Below are 17,835 nucleotides of genomic sequence, written 5' to 3' on the forward strand. Positions count from 1 at the left end.
CTCATGTTCTTTTCCATGATGGTTTCTCACAGGATACTGAGCAGAGTTTCCTGTGCTCTACAGGAGGGCCTTGCTGCTTGCTGAGTTTTCATGGCCAAAGGTGACCAGGATATTAGGAAATCTGCTTGAGAGTCAATAAAAGACAAAGCATTTGACGGAAGCAACTAGAGAAAACCAGAATCTCCTCACGTCCCCCTGCCGACTGGGGCCTCCCCGCGTGTGTGCGGCCCCTCCAGCCACGGTGACGGCGGGGCCCCCGCCACTGCCTTTGACTGGGCCCGGGCTTGGCGCCGGGCAGCCCCGAGACTGGAGGCTCCCGAGGCGGGGGCCCCGCGGTGTGCGAGGACCCCGGCCCCCCCAGGCCGGGCGGGCTTGGCCAGCGTGGATGGTCGGCTGCGGGGGCCCCGGGCTCGGCCTGTGGGTGCTGCCGGCTGGACGCCCACGGCGGTGGTCCGGGGCGGGGCTGGGCACGTCGTCGGGGCCCGGCGGCAGGAGGAAGGGGCTGTGTGGGGGGTGAGTGAGAAGTGGCCCACAGCCTGCAGGCGCTCTGCCTCCATATGAACAGGGCACATCTGCAGACACGTGAGAGGGGACACGCAGGAAGTGACCTTCATGCGCGTGTCAGCACGGCCGTGCTCCCATGACGGACCTCCTCTTCCCGGGCGCTGAAGGGGCCCCCCATCCAGCCCGCGCCGCATGGGCTGTGGTGGGCACGAGGACGTGCCCGGAGCAAGGGGGCTTCTCTGGGGGTCCCCACCCCTGCTCCTGGGGGAGGGTGTGGCCTGCCTGGAGGAGGAGGGGCCAAGGGATCACAGTCACTGGTCCCGGGGCCACGGCAATCCATTCAGAGAGGGTCTGATGCGGGGCCCCCTCGCCTGTCCCCAGCTGGGTACTTGCAGGGAGGCACTGGGGGAGCCCTGGACCCCAAGCGGGGCACGGGTGTGAGATCCACCCCAAAGCACTGGACAAGGCGCTGCCGGCCTCAGTCTGCTCACCTGGGAATGGGGCTCAGGGTCCCTGTTCTGCTCACCTGGGCAGGCGGGCGAGGGTTTGATCTGAGCGCGATCCTGGCTCCAGACTCTCAGAGCCACCAGGAGAAGTCCCACGGCGGGGACATGGCCGAGGCGACACGCCCCTAGGGGTGCTGGATGTGTGTTTGCAGGCTGCGTGGTGGAGGGGCTCCGCTGGACAGAAAGGGGCCCGGGCTGATCGTGGGGGGCGTGAGAGCCCGACGTGCGCTGCCCACCCCGATCACACTGACATGGGTTCGAGCCCCAGGACCCGGTGGGGCTTCTCGGGGGCGGGAGCCATGGTGCCTCTGGCTCCCCAGTCCCAGCAGGCGGCTCGTCCAGAAGCGCCGGGGCCCGAGGACGGCCCCCCGGCGAGGAGGTCCACGCTGGATCCTGCCCCGACCCAGGCAGGCCCTGGGTCCCCAGCCTCAGCTTCCTGGGTCTGTGAAATGGGCCCTCGCACGAATGGTGGGTGTGGGCAGGCGGCCAGGCCGCAGAGGTGGGGATCCCTGACTGCTGAGCCAAAGCCAGTGTCTGTGGCCAGGAGTGCAACTGCCCCCGCCCCTGAGCCCAGCCGCGGCCAGGGCCTCAAGGAACCCCACGCTGCTGTCCGGGCTCAGGGCTGGCAGGCCTCCCCCTGAAACGCTCCCCTTGGCCTCCCAGGAGCCCCGGCACACACACAACTATTTAACTTTGCTCTGGCAAGGAATAATCGAGTCCTGTGTATCTATTACAGATGTGGAGAGATTGGGCCACCTCAGGCCGCACTGCACATTCACAGCCCTAACAAAGCTCCTACAATCGGCTCAGCCTGCCATTACCCATTCAGCGGGAGTAATAAATGAGCCGGGCGCAGCCTGCCATATACCACCCGGCCCAGATAACGGCTGAAAGGAGAAAATTAAATTTTGCTTTTGTTGAAACATTATGATTTATGTATTTGTAATATAGGCTGTGGTGGGCAATTGGGGGAAGAAAAGATTGCTGAGTATCCTTCAGGGTTACTGATGGCCCCACCGGCCACTCAGAGAGCTGAGGCCAGCCCACTGCCCTTTATGGGCAGGGGTAATAAGAAACCACAGGCGGCCCTGAACCCGGTCCTGGCGGCAGGGAGAGAGGCTGGGAGGCCCCCCAGGGAGGCTGGGCGTGGGGTCCTCTGAACGGGGTGTGGGCAGGGGCGGCGCCCTGCTGGCTCGGACCCGGAACCAGGCATTCGGATCGCCCCGTGCCCTATCTGGACCTATAAAAATAATTAACTTCTCCTGCCTGGCCCTGGAGAGACAGACACGTGAGCACATCCTGGTAATTTATAATCTTGCCGTCCTGCCCCTTAATGCAGCAATCAGAACACAGCTTATCACGTTGTAGAAGGTAATGAACTTACTAACTCCTGGCACCTGAGTTCCTGAGCGAGGGTCTGGGCGGAGCGGCCCCCCCGAAGACGGCCGTCGGCAGGCACCTTAGTGGACAGGGCGGGCCTGTGGCCCTGGGCCCATGTGGCCTGTGTGGCCAGGGTGAACCACGGTCCGGCTACCGGGAGGCTGAGTCCCTGGCTGGGCTGGGTGGGCAGGGGGCACACTGAGGGCTTCATGGGGGGACCCAGGCAAAGCCTTCCCACTCAGAGCCTCCGGTCGCCCACCCGCAGTCCCCCTGCCCCAGCACGGCCAGGTGCTGGGACGCCATGACCCGCCCCCACGTGCTTGTTCATCCGGAGTGCCTGAAGGTCCCGGGGAGCTCGCACGTGTGACTCACCTCAAGGTCCTGAGCGGAGAACATACCCTACAGGTGGGACTGGGGACCCCTGCTCCTCCAGAGGTCTGCTGTGGGGTGAAGGCCTCTGTGACCCCTGCAGGCTCGCAAAGGTGGCCCCTCCTCCATTTGGGGATGCCCAGTCTCACGTGAGGGAGGTCAGCCACGTGCCACACTGTGGGGGTCTCCCATGGGCCTCTTCAGCCCCCTCCCCGCCATCTTCGGGGGGACAGTGCCCATTTCAACTAACTGGCCTGTGCCCCCAGGACCCAGCATGACCCAAACTGAACTCCCCTTTTCCCACCCCTCTGCTCCCCCATAGGGTCTACCTCAGTCCCCTGCAACCCAGGGTGCAAGTGGGGCCTCACCGCCTCGGTCCTTCCACAGCCACTCACCGCCCTGGCCCTCCCTCAGAAAGTCCTCCTGAGTCACCCCAAAGAGCAGAGAAAACCTGCTCCTTGCTGAGACTCTCTGAGCTGCTGGATCAGACTGTACCTGAAGCCGATTTCCTTGGCCCACTTGGTTGTTTGAGCCAGAGCTCCCCCTGCTGCCTTGTGAGTTGGGGTCCCTGTCACTTGCACCACAGGACTCCTGGCAGTGCCTCTGTTTCTCTCTGGGACCATGCTGGCCTCTTGCTCTCGTCCTGGGACACAGGCTCCTCTGCTCAAGGCCCCACCTCTGCTCCCAAGAGCAGGAAAATGATTGGTCCCCCTGGGCCAGGTGCCTGGCCGGCGGTGGGGGGGGGGGGGTGGCCACACCCGCTGCTTCGGGCAGACTTACCTGCCGCACAGGCTCCTTATTGCAACGGCTGCTTCCGTGGGGGCTGTGAGCACACGTGGCGCCGGCTGGGCTGGGCCCTTCCCTTCCCAGCCCGAGAAGGGGAGTTTATCGCACAGGCAGAGGCGGTCATTTTAGCAGGAGATGTATTTTGTGTTGGGTGCTGATTCCCTGAGAGTGGCTGCACCGTCTCCCTCTGTGGTGGTCCTGCTGACTGCTGGGGGCTCCCAGCTTGTGTGCGGCCCGGCGCCCCGCCCCTGCAGCCTCAAGCCCGGGCCTGCCCCACCGCTGCCCCTCCGCGCCAGGGCCTGAAAGGAAGTGGGACTCCTGCCCCGGGGCCTGTTGAGCAGACCCCAGGGGGTGGGGGTGGGGAACGGGTGGGTGCTGTTCAGGGCACCATGGCCGGGACCACACCTGGTGCTGGTTCTTTGGACGCTGCCCGCCAGGCGGCCCGCCCCCCTGCCCTAGACGGGGTCTATTCAAGGCGCGGTGGGGCAGCTGGGATCCTTCACCACCCAATGGTGCAGGACTGGCCACCCTGCGAGGCCTGGACCAGAGAGGGAGGCCCGCCCAAATCCCAGAAGGTGGGGCTCTGCAGGCGGAGGAAGCCGTGCGATGGACGGGGGTGGGGGTGGGGTGCAAGGATCAGATTGGCTCCTCCCACCCTGGACCCCAGGCCTGCGTGGTGGGCACAGGTGGGCGCTTGCAGTGTGCCGTTTGGCCAGGACCGAGGCCTCGTTGATACTGCTAGGCTACAAGGAAGGTGGGCAGGGTGTTCTCCCTGGAGGGGCTGTGATGAGAGGGAGGTGTGAGGGATGGGGGTCCTTGCGGAGCCAGAGCCTGAGTGAGGGGCAGCTGGAGGAGGGGGGACCACTCCCCTCCCACGTGTGACCCCCTGCGCACGGCTCAGAAAGCCCGAGCCAGATCAAGGGCAGGGACCAGGCGCTGGGGGGCCGGCAGACCCCCACGGGGGACGGCAGCACAAGGGCACCCAGAGACGGGTGTCCCGGAGTGAGTGGCGCGAGGGTCCCCATCCTCTCCACCGCTCCCCTCAGTGTGGGTAGAGTGAGCTGAAAACCGGGGCCCAGGACGGGGGCTTCTGCTCAGGAGACCGCGGCCCTGAGGTGTGGGGTACAGACCAGAGTGATGGCCCTGCCCTGGCAAACAGGAGCGATGCCCGTGGGGAGGGGGCAGCCGTCGGAGCCCGGCCCCCTACCCCCTCCCCCAGGCCTCTGGCTCATGGGCTCCCCAGCCTGGCTCTGCTTTGGCCTTCAGGCTGTGTGCCCACCTCGTCTGACCACGACCTGCCTGGGGTTCGCGTTGCCAGGGGCACCCCCTTCTCCTGGAGGCCACTGCCCACTGGGCCGTCTGAGAGCTGGAGGGGTGTCTCTCGGGAGGAGGCGTGGCTGGGGTCCTGCTGACAGAGCCCCCACCCCCCCGACATGAGATGCCTCTGACCCTCTCCACGGAAACCCAGGCTTGTTCACAGCAGACCCAGGACTGGGGCCCGGGAATGATGGGACGGTCAGCAAGCGGCTGCCTCCCCGGGAGAGGGGTGGGGTGGGCAGCGTCCTCTGCTGCTCGGAGCGGGCCTGCTGGAGCCCCCGCTCCAGGCTCACCCAGTTCGCCAACCCGGAGAGGCAGCAGGTGGCCCCACTGGGGTCCAGGGTCCAGCTGTGGCCAGGGGTGGGCCCCCGGGGCCTTCATGGCCAGGGGTGATCAGGGACAACTGGGAGAGCCTGGTGGGCTGAGGACACACCCTGAGAAATGTGTCCTCATCCTCCAAGCTCAGCGTCCACATCTGTAAAATGGGTGTGGGTCCGCCTCGCAGAGGCCTGTGCAGACCAAGGAGGGAACTGCGGGAGGCGCGGGCCCGGCCGCGTCCTGTCTGAGGCCTGACCTGATCGGCCCTTCCACCCCCGAGGTCGGAGTTGGGGGTGTGGATTCCCACGGGCTGGGTCCCCATCACCCTCTGTGTCAGTCCTCAGGAGGTGGGCTGGCGGGGCAGCAGCCCTGACCACCAGCAGAGCCGTGTGGGGCTGGGTCCTTGGAAGGAAGCTGCGGGGGAGCCGGGCAGTGTCAGGGGCAGGGGGTGCCCCAGGAGGCTCCATCCAGCAGAGGCCTGGGAGAGCCACACGTCTTGGAGAAGGCGTCCCGGGCTGCTTCCTTCTGGCTGGGTGGGAGCGGGGTGTGTGCGTGTGTGAGCACACGTGTGCATGCATATACGTGTGCATGACTGTGCATGTCTGCGTGTGCCTGTGTGTGTTGACGGTGCTTAGGCCCGGTGGCCTGCCCTCCCTGCAGCCCCCAGAGGAGGGGTGGGTTTTCCAGAAGGTAAGCGTGGTGCGTTTGGGAGAGACCCTGGGCGAAGGAGGCTCAGCCCTTCCAGCTCCCACCCCTGGGTCCTCTGGGGGCCGAGCCGCCTTCAGACACAAGCCTCGGCCAGCTCTCCCTGAGTGTCTCGCAGGCAGGCCGGCCTGGGAGGGAAGGCCTGGCTGATGACAACAGGGGTCTGGGAGACCTGGCTGTGGACCCCCACCCCCTCGCACCCCTCCCCACTGGCGTCAGGGCTGCCTGAGGTCTGGAGTGGGCTGGGTTTTCCGGCTGCCTGAGTTCTCAGTGCACGGAGCCCGGGAGGCCCCAGGACGGCCAGGATTTGACCAGGAGGTGATCCAGCCAGCAGGCCTACACCCCATGATGGTCCTGTGGGACCAAGCTGAGTGGCCGCTCTGGGGCCACGTGTGGCCACCTGGCCTGGAGCCCCGGGGCCCTGCCCTGTGGGTCTTGGTTCACCAGTGTTCCCGGAGTCGCCGAGGACCCAGCCGGGCCCCTCTGCCCGGGCCCAGAGCAAGGGGCTTCTACCCTGGCCCACCAGCACACCTCCCCGAGGGCTGGGTACAGCGGGGTGATTCATGCCCTTGGCCCAGGGTCAAGGGGAGACGGCGCCTTCTGTTCCAGGAGCCCCTCTGCAGGCCACCCCCCAGCCCTCCCTCCAGCCTCCAGCCTCCGTGAGGTCAGCTGCCAGTGGGAGGGGTGGGTGCGGGAGTCCGGGTTGTTCTGTGTGCTGTGGGCAAACACGTGTGAGCCCGAGGCCCAGGCCCCAGTGCCTTCAGTGGGTGGCTTTCCAGCCTCGTCCCCTGCGTCCTCTGGGCTGCGGGTGGCACCGGGCTCTGAGTGGAAGCTCGGGGGCAGTGGGCAAAGGGATGCCTAGCGAGGGCTCTGTCTGCTCTGCCGCTCCCTGCGGGACAGGACGAGCGAGGGATGGGCTCGGGGAGAGGGCAGCCGCACTGTATCGCCCATCGCTAGCTTTCTTTCTGCTCCTGGCGTCCAACGAGGCCACCTCAGGGTCCGCAACTGTGCCGCGTTTGGGGAGCCGCCAGAGGCCCCCGGTGTGGCTCGGGAACTGAGGGCCGGTGGGAGGGGACGCATGGCACCAGGTCACCCCCGCAGCCCGGGAAGCCTCGGGCAGGCGGGCTCCGCTGGGTAGGAGGCCGGCGTGGCCCCTGGCGGGGGTCCTGCCTCCCTCCAAATTCTCCTCCAGGGTCCTGCCCTCCAAGTTCATCCCCCAAGGCTGACGGAGGCACGGCCTGTGGGTTTGGGGCCCCTCTTGCTGAGGGGGGGAGAGGTCCGTGAGCGCTGAGCCTGCTAAGAGTGAGACACTGCGAGTCTCTGGGATGGAGTTTTCGGGGTTAGGTCCTTGTGGGCGGGGCAGGGTGGGGGTGGCCCGTGTGTATTGGAGCCGAGCTGGTAGCCGCCAAATGTCATTTTGAAGAGCATGAAATTTATACCGAGCTCTCTCTCCTGATCACTTGGGACATCTCCTGGTTTCAAGGTGACTCTGCGTGAAGAGAGGCTTTCAGGGCGAGGCCGGGGGCCGCGTGGGCAGTGGTCCAGGGTCTCGGTGAGGCCACCGGCTGGGGGCAGAGGGAGCTGACGCCCCGAGCAGGATGGGAGGGGCCCCAGCCTGGCCTGCGCCCAAGCCTGTTTTCACGCACCTGATGGGGTGGGAGTGACATCGGGTCTACCTGCCTGGAGAGTCTCCCGAGGGCCCTTGTGCCATCACCAGCCACCGGCAGGCTCCAGTTGGAGCACCCAGCCTGGGAGCCACCCTGAGGCTTCCAGGCAGAGCCCCTCGCCCACAGACCCCCTCTGCCCCTGCCCATTGGGGCTGGCCGGCCGGGGCTGGCCCTGGCGTGTTCAGTCAACAGCTGCGTCTTGCAGTAACTGTAGGTGCTGGGCTCCAGGGGCCGCCCGGTCCCCCGCTGGACCTCCCTTTCCCGAGGTCCCTGCAGAAGGGCCTAGTGGCAGCTCAGACTTTCTCCTCTGAGGGCGGCTGCCACCTCTGTGGGTGCAGAGGCAGCCTTGCAGGGCAGCTGGGTGACATCACGCCTCCTGAGGGCCAATGACCCTGCCAGTGTGGGCTGCTGGAGGGACGCCCCGCAGTGGGCAGGGGGAGTCTGGAGTCCCGTGGAGGACGCCAACCATTTCCATGTTGTTTTGTTCTTTTGTAGATTATAGGACATATGGGCTTGGGTCAAGCCTGGTCTGGAAGGGTGGAAGACACCAGAAAGGCAGTGAGTGGGAAGAAGGAAGGGGGCCGCCTCACTCACCACCCAGCTCCTGGCCTCAGAGACTCCACCTCTGAGCTGAGAGGTCCAGGAGGCCGCCCAGGATGTGGCAGAGGGTGAGGAGCTAAGACTTGGGTCTTTAGCAACGACAGAAGGACAAAGAGTCACACCAGGGGCTTCCCTGGAGGTGCAGAGGTTAGGAGTCTGCCTGCCAATGCAGGGGACACGGGTGTGAGCCCTGGTCCAGGAAGATCCCACATGCCGCGGAGCAACTAAGCCCGTGCGCCACAGCTATTGAGCCTGCGCACTAGAGCCCGTGAGCCACAACTACTGAGACCACGTGCCACAACTACTGAAGCCCACACGCCTAGAGCCCATGCTCCGCAACAAGAGAAGCCACCGCAATGAGAAGCCTGCGCACTGCAACAATGAGTAGCCCCCGCTCACCGCAGCTAGAGAAAGCCCGCGCGCAGGATCGAAGGCCCAATGCAACCAAACATAAAATAAAATAAATAAATTTATTTAAAAAAAGAGTCACCCCAGTGACCATGGGCATCACCCCTCTGTGCTTACTCACTGTCCACTCAATTCACCCTGGACTTCAGTCCTCTGTGAGGCGGGAACAGCGTCTTGTCCCTGGTACCATTCCCTGGAATGGAGGAGGGGTGAGGCATGTGGTTGGATGGGAGAGAGGGTGGGTAGATGGATGATGGGTGGGTGATGGGTGGGTGAATGTGGGATGAGTGGATGAATGGAAGTGAGGGAGGGTGGAAGGAAGGATAGGTGGGTGGATGGATGGGTGGGTGGGTGGATGGATGGATGAATGGATGATGGATGGATGATGGATGGATGGTTGGATGGGTGGGTGGATGGATGGATGGACGGCCAGTGGGTGAATGTGTGGATGCCCCTGAGCAGCTGGCCATGGCTGCACACACACAACCATGCTGACCGTTCTGTAAATTTGCGACCACAGCCTCAAGGGGTCCTCCGCACCCCTGGCAATCAGATCCATCCCTCTCTCTCTCTCTCTCTCTCCCTCTGTCCCTCTTTCTCTCTCTCTCTCTCTCTCTCTCTCGCGCGCGCACACGCGCGCCTGGCTTCTGGGACACTCTCCTCTCATCCTCTTCTCTCCTTAAACTGCCAACTGTCCTCCTTCCTCCTCAACCTCAGCTGACCTGCCTTCTCCATCTACCAATAGGCCCGGATAACCTAAAAATAACGTCCTCTCTTACCATCGCCACCTCCACAGCCACCTACCTACCTGCTCCCACCTGGACACAGGTGACCTCCCTGCATTCCTGCGAAGGCCGGCACCAGCTCTTGGGCACCAGACTCTCACACGGATGTGTCAACTGACTGATGGGAAAAATAGATGCCTGGATAGGTTGATGGCTGGCTGGCTGGTGGATGGATGTCTAGATATATGGAGATGGACGGGGCTTGATGGACGGATGGGTGCACGAAGGAGGCGATGGACTAATGGATGGACGGACGGATGAGTCTGTACTTGACTGGACCAGTGGAGGAGGGATGAACAGATGGGTGCACTAGTACATGGCGGATACAGGAGTGAGGCAGACAGATGGGTGGGTAGATGGATGGAAGAACAGATAACCCGTGTCTGGAAAGAGTGAGGATGTCCCTGGCCCCCCAGGCCTTGGTTTGGCCCCCACGGCCTCCTCACCCTCACCCCACTGCCGGACGGCCCGTTGATCGCATCTGTCTCCGGCAGCTTGGACCCAGGCCCCTGAAAGGGTGGGCGTTCCTGGCTCCCACGAGCTTCGGTCCCGGGCTGAGTGCACATCGTTGGAGGAAAGCGTGTGACCGTGTGTACGCGCGCACATGTGCATCTGAGTGGCGTGCCGAGGGCGGGGCCGGCGCGAGGGTGGAGACTCAGCACCGTCCTCCTGCCAGGGGCAGAGGTCCCCCAGCTCTTTGCAGGGCTCAGTGCACGCTGCGAGTCTCCCGCTTCTCTCCCTTGGCTTCTCTGGAAGGTCTCAGAGGGCGCGGGACTGTCCGGGGACTGAGGGAGGCCGGCTGGCGGCGCGCCTCTCCTGTGCACGACCCCCGCGTGTAAGAGAGGACAGCAGTGCCGCCACCGCCCGGGAGCCCCCCCACCCTGCCGCCCTGCAGCGAGCGTCCCGGGGGGGCTGCGTGTCACTCGGGAGGGGTGGGGACAGCCTGTCAAGGGTGACCGCGTGGCAGCCGGCAATTATGTGATTGCCCAGCCACTCACTCGAGGCCAGGGCTGCCGCGCCTGGGGCCCAACTCAGCGGCCAGGGCGCTGGAGGCGCCACTGACATTTCTTCATCCGCGGGCGGTGATTGAGGTCCCGGCCTGCCCCGCGGCAGACCCCACCTAAGGCTGAGGGGGTGGGGAGGGTCCAGGGTGGATACACCCCTCCCGGGAGATGTGGACCGCGTGGCCCCTCAGGACTCCCCGGCTGGAGAGGGCCCACGGCCTCTCAGTCTGAGCTCTGAGTCCGGCTCTTGAGCCACCTAAAGGCCCCCCTCGTCCCCCACCCCACCCCCCAAGCCACCCGCAGACGCTTTACCGCAGCCGTGTGGGTGCGCGAGACACTCCCGTGGGCCACGCCCACCTGCCGTCCCCCCCCAGGGAGCCAGGACCCTCCCCACTGCTTCCTCTCCCCACCCCCACCCACCTGGCCTCCTGAGAAGGCAGGTCTCCAGCCCCTGCTCCCGGCCGCCTCCCCCGCCTGCGGCCGGCCACCCTGTCCTAGGAAGTCACAGCTCAGGCCTGGCCCCCAAGACCTCCTTTGCCACCCGCGGGACATCCTATCCCTTGGCCTCTGACCCGGGACCCACCCGCGGGCATGTGCTCCTCTGGGACTGAGGACCCTCTCCTCCTGGCCTCCGTCTTCTCGCTGCCCCCTCACGGGGGGAGGCGGGGGGAGCTCTCAGGGCTCAGTGCCCGGCCCTCCACTGCCCTCGCTGCCCCACACTCAGCACGACTGAGAGCGCACATGGTGTGCATGCGTGGGGCGAGCGCGTGTTTTTGTACGTGTGTTCGTGTGTGTACGCGCACCTGTGTGCTCACATGCGCTGTTCAAGTGTGCGTGGTGTGCCCGCATGTATGTGCCCCGTGTGTCTGCGCACGTGCCTTGTACGTGTGTGTGCTCTCGTGTACACGCGTGCGTGTGTGTGTCCCCGCCCCCACAGCTGTCACCCCACCAGGAGACGGGCCAGGCGCAGACAGATTGGAACAGACTTTGCTCCTGACTCTTGCTTCCCACGCCCACGGCCTCTGTGGGCACCCTTCTCCTCTCCCTGCCACCTCTGCCCCCCCAGCTCCTCTGCAGAGCTGAGTGTTGCAAACCCCTGTACGGAGCCCTGGTCTGAGGGACCCCACCCCAGGCCCTACAGTCCCGGGCAAGTCCCCCCACGCCAGGCTTCCTCCAGTCTGTCCTCACCCGGGGGCCTCAGAACACAGAGGACGAATCAGAGGGCCCTGGAGTCGGTGCCCAGCTAGCTCCCCACGTCCCCGGTGGCTGCTCAGCCCCCCCGGGCGCGCGGGCCACTGTGAAATGGGGGCGGGGGAGCCCCCCCCCAGCTGGGGGTCAGGGTGGGTCCCTGGCAGCCTCGCTCAATGCCAAGTGATCGCGAGCGCCCGGCAGGCGCGGTTGCAGAGCTGTCCCTGCCCCCTGGGAGCCGCCGGGGCTGGGGGCCCGGCGGGCGGGCCGCGGGCTCTGCGGTGCGCAGCGAAGGCTATTTAAATGCTCCATTGGAGAGGGATTAAAGTTTACGCAAGGTCACCGAGGATGTGATAATTATAATCACAGGTTTTGGCTCCACAATGACAGCCATTTGTTATTTCCGCTCGGGCGGCTCCAGCGGCCCCGAGCTGGTGACAGGCGTGGACTGATTTAGTGGCCCGAGCCCGCACCCCTCCCCTCCCACCGCAGTCCCAGCAGCCCCCACTGCCTGGGCCGCCACGGGGGCTCCACCCCCGGGGGCCGGGCTTATTATGGGATGGGAGGGGGAGTGGACAGCGGCGACCGAGAGGAAGATGGGGGCAGAGGCGGAGGGGCGCGAGGGCAGGGTGGGCTGGGGACCTGGGTCCCCGATGGGGGAGGGGGCTGGTGGCACACAAGCCCGCCCGTCCCGGGGCCTCAGTCTGTCCATCTGTGGAGTGGGGGTGCGCTGTGCCCGAGGTGCCTGGCTCCGGGGTTGGACCAGTTACAGCATCTATCATTACCCGCCATGTTAATAAGTCAACGGTGGCCCTGGGGCTGGGCGGGAAGGGTCTGTCCAACTCCACGCCGTCTCCAGCTGCAGTGTACGCTTGGGTTGCGATGCTTTCATGGAACAGGGTCCATTTCTCCCGGAGGAAGAGTCCTCCCCGCAAACATCTGGCAGAGGCCCAGGGCCTAGCACAGCTCCATCAGGGATGTGCCTCAGTTTCCCCTCTCCCGACCCGGAGGACACAGGGTCCCTGGGGAGGGGAGGCAAGACCAGGTCCCCCTCCTGGGCTGTTGTCCTGGGCAGAGTTGGCGGCTCCCCTGCACCAGGGTTCCTAAATCCTGGACCACTGGTGCCGAGAAGGTCTCAGCAGGCAGCACGAGGCTGGTGAGTCCCAGCTGAGATCGGCCCAGAGGGGCCCTGAGGGCGGGGCACTTGCTGGCCAGGGCCCCTTTGCTCCTTCCTCTGTCCCGGGATGACAGTGGGAGGACAGAGTCCGGGAGAGCTGGCCTGCCCGTGGGGCGTGCCCTCCGCACACGGGGTCCAGGGTCCCTGGGGCTCTGCCGGCGCAGAAAGAGGGGAGCCCCCAGCACCCCACCCACACCCCACCCGCCTTCTGCCTGTTGCTGCCCCGGGACTGATGCAGCTCTTTTTGTTTGTTTTCGCCATCAGAGGCGAAAGCGCTTTAATACATATTAAATGGTGATAAATAGGGGGTCCGGGCGGCCAGCCTGACGAGGCATTTATCTTGGAGGGGGTGAAGATTGATAACTTGCAGGCAGCATAAAAATCAAGCCAGAGCCCGTCTGGGGAGGCCGTGTCCCGGGAACCCTGCTCTGTCGGGTGCCTCAGGGGACCCGCCGTGCCACCGCAGACCCCGATGGCCAGAGAGCCCTCTGCCCTGGCCCTGGCCTGAGCTGGCCAGGCTTCAGCTCTTCACCCAACTCCCAGCGAGGCAGGGTCGGCCTGGGCCCACGACCGTGCCCCTGGGCAGCTGGGGGCCAGTGGGGCTCCCGGTGACTAGCTGAGGCCCACCCGCCACCCAGGTCTGGTCACTGGAGTCTCCCTGTAGCCCCCTTGCCGCCTCCAGGTGGTCCCTCCTGCCTGCTCCCATCCCCACCCACAGCAGAGGGACACCTGCCAACACTCTTAAGACCCTGTGTGTCCCTCCAGGGCCTGCGGCTGCTTCCTGGCTGGGGCCTCACAGCCTGACCCTGCCCAGGGCCCCACCCAGGGCCCCACCTGCTCCCCAGTCCTCACTCCTCTGGCTGAGGAGGCCAGACCGTGAAGCCTCACCCCACCTGGCCTCCAGCCGCATCTGATTGGCCAGCTGAGGTCATGTGCACTCCCGGCCAAACCCCTGCCAGGGCCATGCCCAGCCCTTGACTTGGCCCAATCAGGGTCCCGTTTTGGGACAGAAAGATAACTTTTGGGTTCTAGAAGCTGATCAGGAACCCTCTTACTTTCGTCCTATCTGACCCTTGCCCTCCCTTGGCCTCTGACCATCTTGACCTCTGACCTCCCTGGCCCCTAACCTCTCTGAACACTGCTCTCCCTGATCATTGCCCTCTGCGGCCCCTGCCCTCCCTGACCTTTACAATTCTGGCCCCTGACCTACCTGACCTCTACCCTCCCTAACCTCTGTCCTCCCTGGCTCTCGCCTTCTGCCCTTTCTGACCTCTGCCTTCCTGACCCCTGACCTCTCTGACCTTTGCCTTCCCTGAACTCTGACTTCCCTGGCCCGTGTCCTCCCTGACCTTTGTCCTCCCTGGCCCTATCACTCCCTGACCCTTGCCCTTTGGGCCCCTTCCTTCCCTGACCTTTGCCCTCTCTGACCTCTACCCTTCCTGGCCCCCATCCTCCCATGTGGCAGCGTGCACAGGAGTGGCTGGAAGGGACCCCAGGCCTCAGGGTGAGGACATGATGTCAACCTACCTTGGGGCCACCCTGACGCCCACAGGTCAGCACGGGGCAGCGCTCCCCGGACGAGGCTCAGGGGCTTCTGGTTGCTCTGCATCCCGTCCTGCCCGGGGGCGCCCCTGCTCTGGGCCCCCCCACTGCCCTCCAGAAGTGGGGATCCTGCCCTTGAGCTGCCCTCCCTGCGTGGAGAGACAGCCCCAGCCCCCGTGTGTGCATCAGGGCCCAGCGGGCCCGTGGGGAGCAGGGGGAGGGGGCTGGCTGAGGCCCAGGGTCTGACCTCCGCGGGCCCTGCGAGCCGGGGGGACGCTGCTGGAGACGGGATCTGGCCGTTTGCAGTTTAGGGAAAGCCCTCTCTCCTTCCTCGTCTGCAACCTGGGCCCCAGGGTGCTGGCTGGATCCCCCAGGCTCAGCCATTGCAAAAGGACACGGCCTGGCACCAACCTGGCAGTGGCCTCACAGGCCAGGACCCACCCTCCACCCCCTCCCTCCTGGTACAGAATATGTAAATGCCTTGCGCTTCCTCGTGATCAACACGATGAACCTCTTCTGTCGCCTCCCAAGAAAAATTCCCCTTCTGGGGAGGTAATGGATGTGGGCCAGGCGCCCTCCGGGTTGGCGCTCACCGCCCTGTCCCGGAGAAATTGATGGACACCCCTGCCGCCCTGTCCCGGAGAAATTGATGGACACCCCCGGGAGGTGCCGAGTCTCCCTCTCCGCTCAATTAATCAAACGAAGAGGTTTTATTTTAAATGCCCGCAGATCTTTCAAAGACAGCCACGGCTCCCCTCACACGGAGGGCGACTGTCCTCGGGACTGGCACTGACTTCTGGGGATGGGGCAGCTCCCCAGAGGCCCCCGGCCCCCTCCAGAAGCAGAGGCCCTGGTGGCTCTGTCCCCTGGGAAGCCTGGCTGGGACGGGCTGCTCCGCTCTCTGGCACGCCCTCCGCTGTGTGGGCTGGCGCTGTCCCCAGAGCACACCCGCCCCCCCAGGCCCCTGCTGTAACCAGGTACCCTGACCAGACACCAGGATGGAGGCTCTCACCGGTAGTCCTGGAGGCTGGACGTCGGAGATCGGGGTACCGGTGGGTGTGTGGACAGTGCCTCCTCTGTGTCCTCACATGTCCGCTGCTCTGTGCCACGCTGGCTGGGGCTGAGCTTCAGGCACGGGGTCAGGGAGGCGCCCAGAGGCTGGAGCTGGCAGCTCTTGGGAGGCAAGGAGGTCGGGGGTCGGGTAGGGCTGCCCGAGAGTGGACAGAGCGTGGGAGGTGTGGCTGGAAGGGCGGAGAGCTCACGGGGTTGGGGGGAGCCTGGGAACCTAGTGGGGGTCGCTCCACCCCGTCCCCGGCTGCTCCCGCTCGAGCTGGTGTCTCCGTCTCTACCTGCCCACGGTCCCGGGTGGGCCTGCTGAGGCCCTGGCCAGGCCCCGGTGAAATGCACTATATAAATGTAAATTTCCCTTCGAGTTGGGCTCCCTCCTTCAACAAGCTATCAGCACGGCACTGTCAGTCCAATTTTTCACAGTCTGTGTCTCTGTTCTCTGTCTGGGGCAATCCTGTTTCCCTGGGCCGTGGCAGGTTGGCAGCTGGGAAAGTTCAGCTGTGCAGAGACGCAGACAGGCCCACCTGACAGGCCCCCCGCAGAGGGGCAGGGAAGCACGGCCGCGGGCAGGCTGACCCAGGAGTGGCCACCTGGGCTGGAGGCGTGTTGAGGGGAGAGAGTGACTCCTCCCCAGCGGCCTGTTTTCCTGGCCGGTGGGCTCTGGGCAGATGGGGTGATGGAGAGAAAGGGGAGTGCTCTGTTTAGGGCCCTCCCTCCCTGACCTAGGCCACTCCTCATGGGGCACCTGGGCCTCAGGGTCTCCCTCTGACCCCACTCAGGGGGCACAAGCCGGGGTCCTAGGAGTAGGACACGACCTTCCAGCAGCTCCCTTGTCTCCCATGGTCAGGAGCAGGGCGGTGCCTGGGGCCCATCTTACAGGTGGGAAAACTGAGGCCTGGGCATGTGGCAGAGCTGAGGCTCTGAGCCCTGGGCTGATCCCTGGCACCTAGAGGAGGTGACAGGCAGGCAGAGCACCGGTGTCAGGAGTCTGGGGGTGACCCTGCTCTGCTGGCCTCCAGGCCACCTGCTCCGCTGCCCTCAGCCTGCTGTCTGCGCTCTCCAGCCATCACCACATCCTGCCCATCCATCCTCCCTGGGACTCACTGCCACACCTGCTGGGCAGGGAGACATTTATCTTGGCGCCTGGGAGCTCCCCACTTCTGAGGACCAGAGGGAGGCCCTGCCTCCATGTGAGAGGGCAGGAAGGGGAGCTCCAGGCCTCCCAGGGGCTGGGGGAGCATCTGGCCAGAGGCCCGAGGGACATGGGGCTCATGCCCACCTGCCAGCCCCACTCGGGGACACGGGCAGAGGAGGAGGCAGGTAGGACGGCTCCGGGGAGGGACTCACTTCATCCAGGTGTGACCGACACACACACCCCATACACAGCGAAGGTGGGTGTGGATGCAATGAGCACATGGCCGAGAGCTGGGCGATGGGCAGACCTGTCACCCCTAAGTTGTCTCTGCCCCTCCCCCACACACCCCTCCTCTCCCGGGGAACCACTGGTCTTTTTGTCCACATAGATTAGTTTTCTCTTTCTAGAATTTTATACATGGGGCTTATTCCTCTGGCTCCTTCCCTGGGCACTGCTGTGCTGAGATTCCCCAGGTGCTTGTGCATGGGGTCTGTCCCCTTGCTCGGCCACAATGCGGGGACCCACTCACCTGATGGTGGGCAGGGTGGTCTCCACCTGTAAATCCCGCGTCCCACACGGCCTCGCCACACTTGGCGGTGGCCGCCTTTCCCCTTTGAGCAGCGTTAGGCTGGATGGCTGCATCCCACCAAGGCGATAAGCTGCATTTCCCTGAAGGCTGTGGGCAGGAAGCACCTCGGTGCCCTCACTTGAATCCATGGATCCTCTCTGGTGAAAAAAGTCCGCTCAAATCTCTTGCCTGTTTTTAATTGGGTTGTTTGTCTTCTTAGTATTAAGTTGTAGATCTTTTTTCCCTGAGATATAATTCATGTAACATAAAATTCCCCGTTTGAAAGTGTACTCTTCTGTGATTTTTTGTTATATTCACAAGGCTGTGCAACTGTCACCACTACCTAATTCCAGACATTCCCGTCACCCCAAAAGGAAGCCTGCCCCTCTCGTAGCTGCCCCCTCCCCCGGCGCCCAGTAATCTGCTGTCTCTGCGGACGTGAGTCTACTACCCACATAGGTGGAACCACACACTAGGACGTGTTGCACGGGAAAAGGTCTGCCCTGTTTCGCTGAGCACGTGGGTGGCCCTGAGGCATCAAGGCCTCACGGCTGTGGGCTGGGAGGTGGCCTTGGGGCCCGGAGCAAACAGATGTGTTTTCATGGGGCCGCTGCTCCAGACCCAGGGGAGAGTCTCGTTAGTGGGGGTAAATGGGGCAGGCCTTCGGAGAGCAGAACCCTGAGAGCTGGGAGGGGGGAGATGGGGCGGGGAGAAGGGGTGGTCTGCAAGTTTTCAGACCTCTGCTGCTCCAAACCTCATGGAGCGTCCCTCCGGAGCAGAGCCTGACGACCTCTGGCTTGACAGGTAG

At 64.6% G+C, this 17,835-nt stretch overlaps 1 long non-coding RNA gene across 1 annotated transcript; it reads right to left on the minus strand.

Moving 5' to 3' along the window:
• Positions 1-499: 499 nt before the first annotated feature.
• On the minus strand, positions 500-3,167 carry LOC149749079 (uncharacterized). The gene is made up of 3 exons (XR_016393177.1): positions 2,763-3,167; positions 1,031-1,184; positions 500-572 (listed from the first exon to the last, which is right to left on the minus strand). It is a non-coding gene; the product is annotated as an uncharacterized LOC149749079 (long non-coding RNA).
• Between the last annotated feature and the right edge of the window lie 14,668 nt (positions 3,168-17,835).

This window comes from Delphinapterus leucas, chromosome 5 (genome assembly GCF_059928025.1).
Source record: "Delphinapterus leucas isolate spDelLeu-1000000601 "Yukka" chromosome 5, BTC_Dleu_Yukka2, whole genome shotgun sequence".
Lineage (NCBI taxonomy): Eukaryota > Metazoa > Chordata > Mammalia > Artiodactyla > Monodontidae > Delphinapterus > Delphinapterus leucas.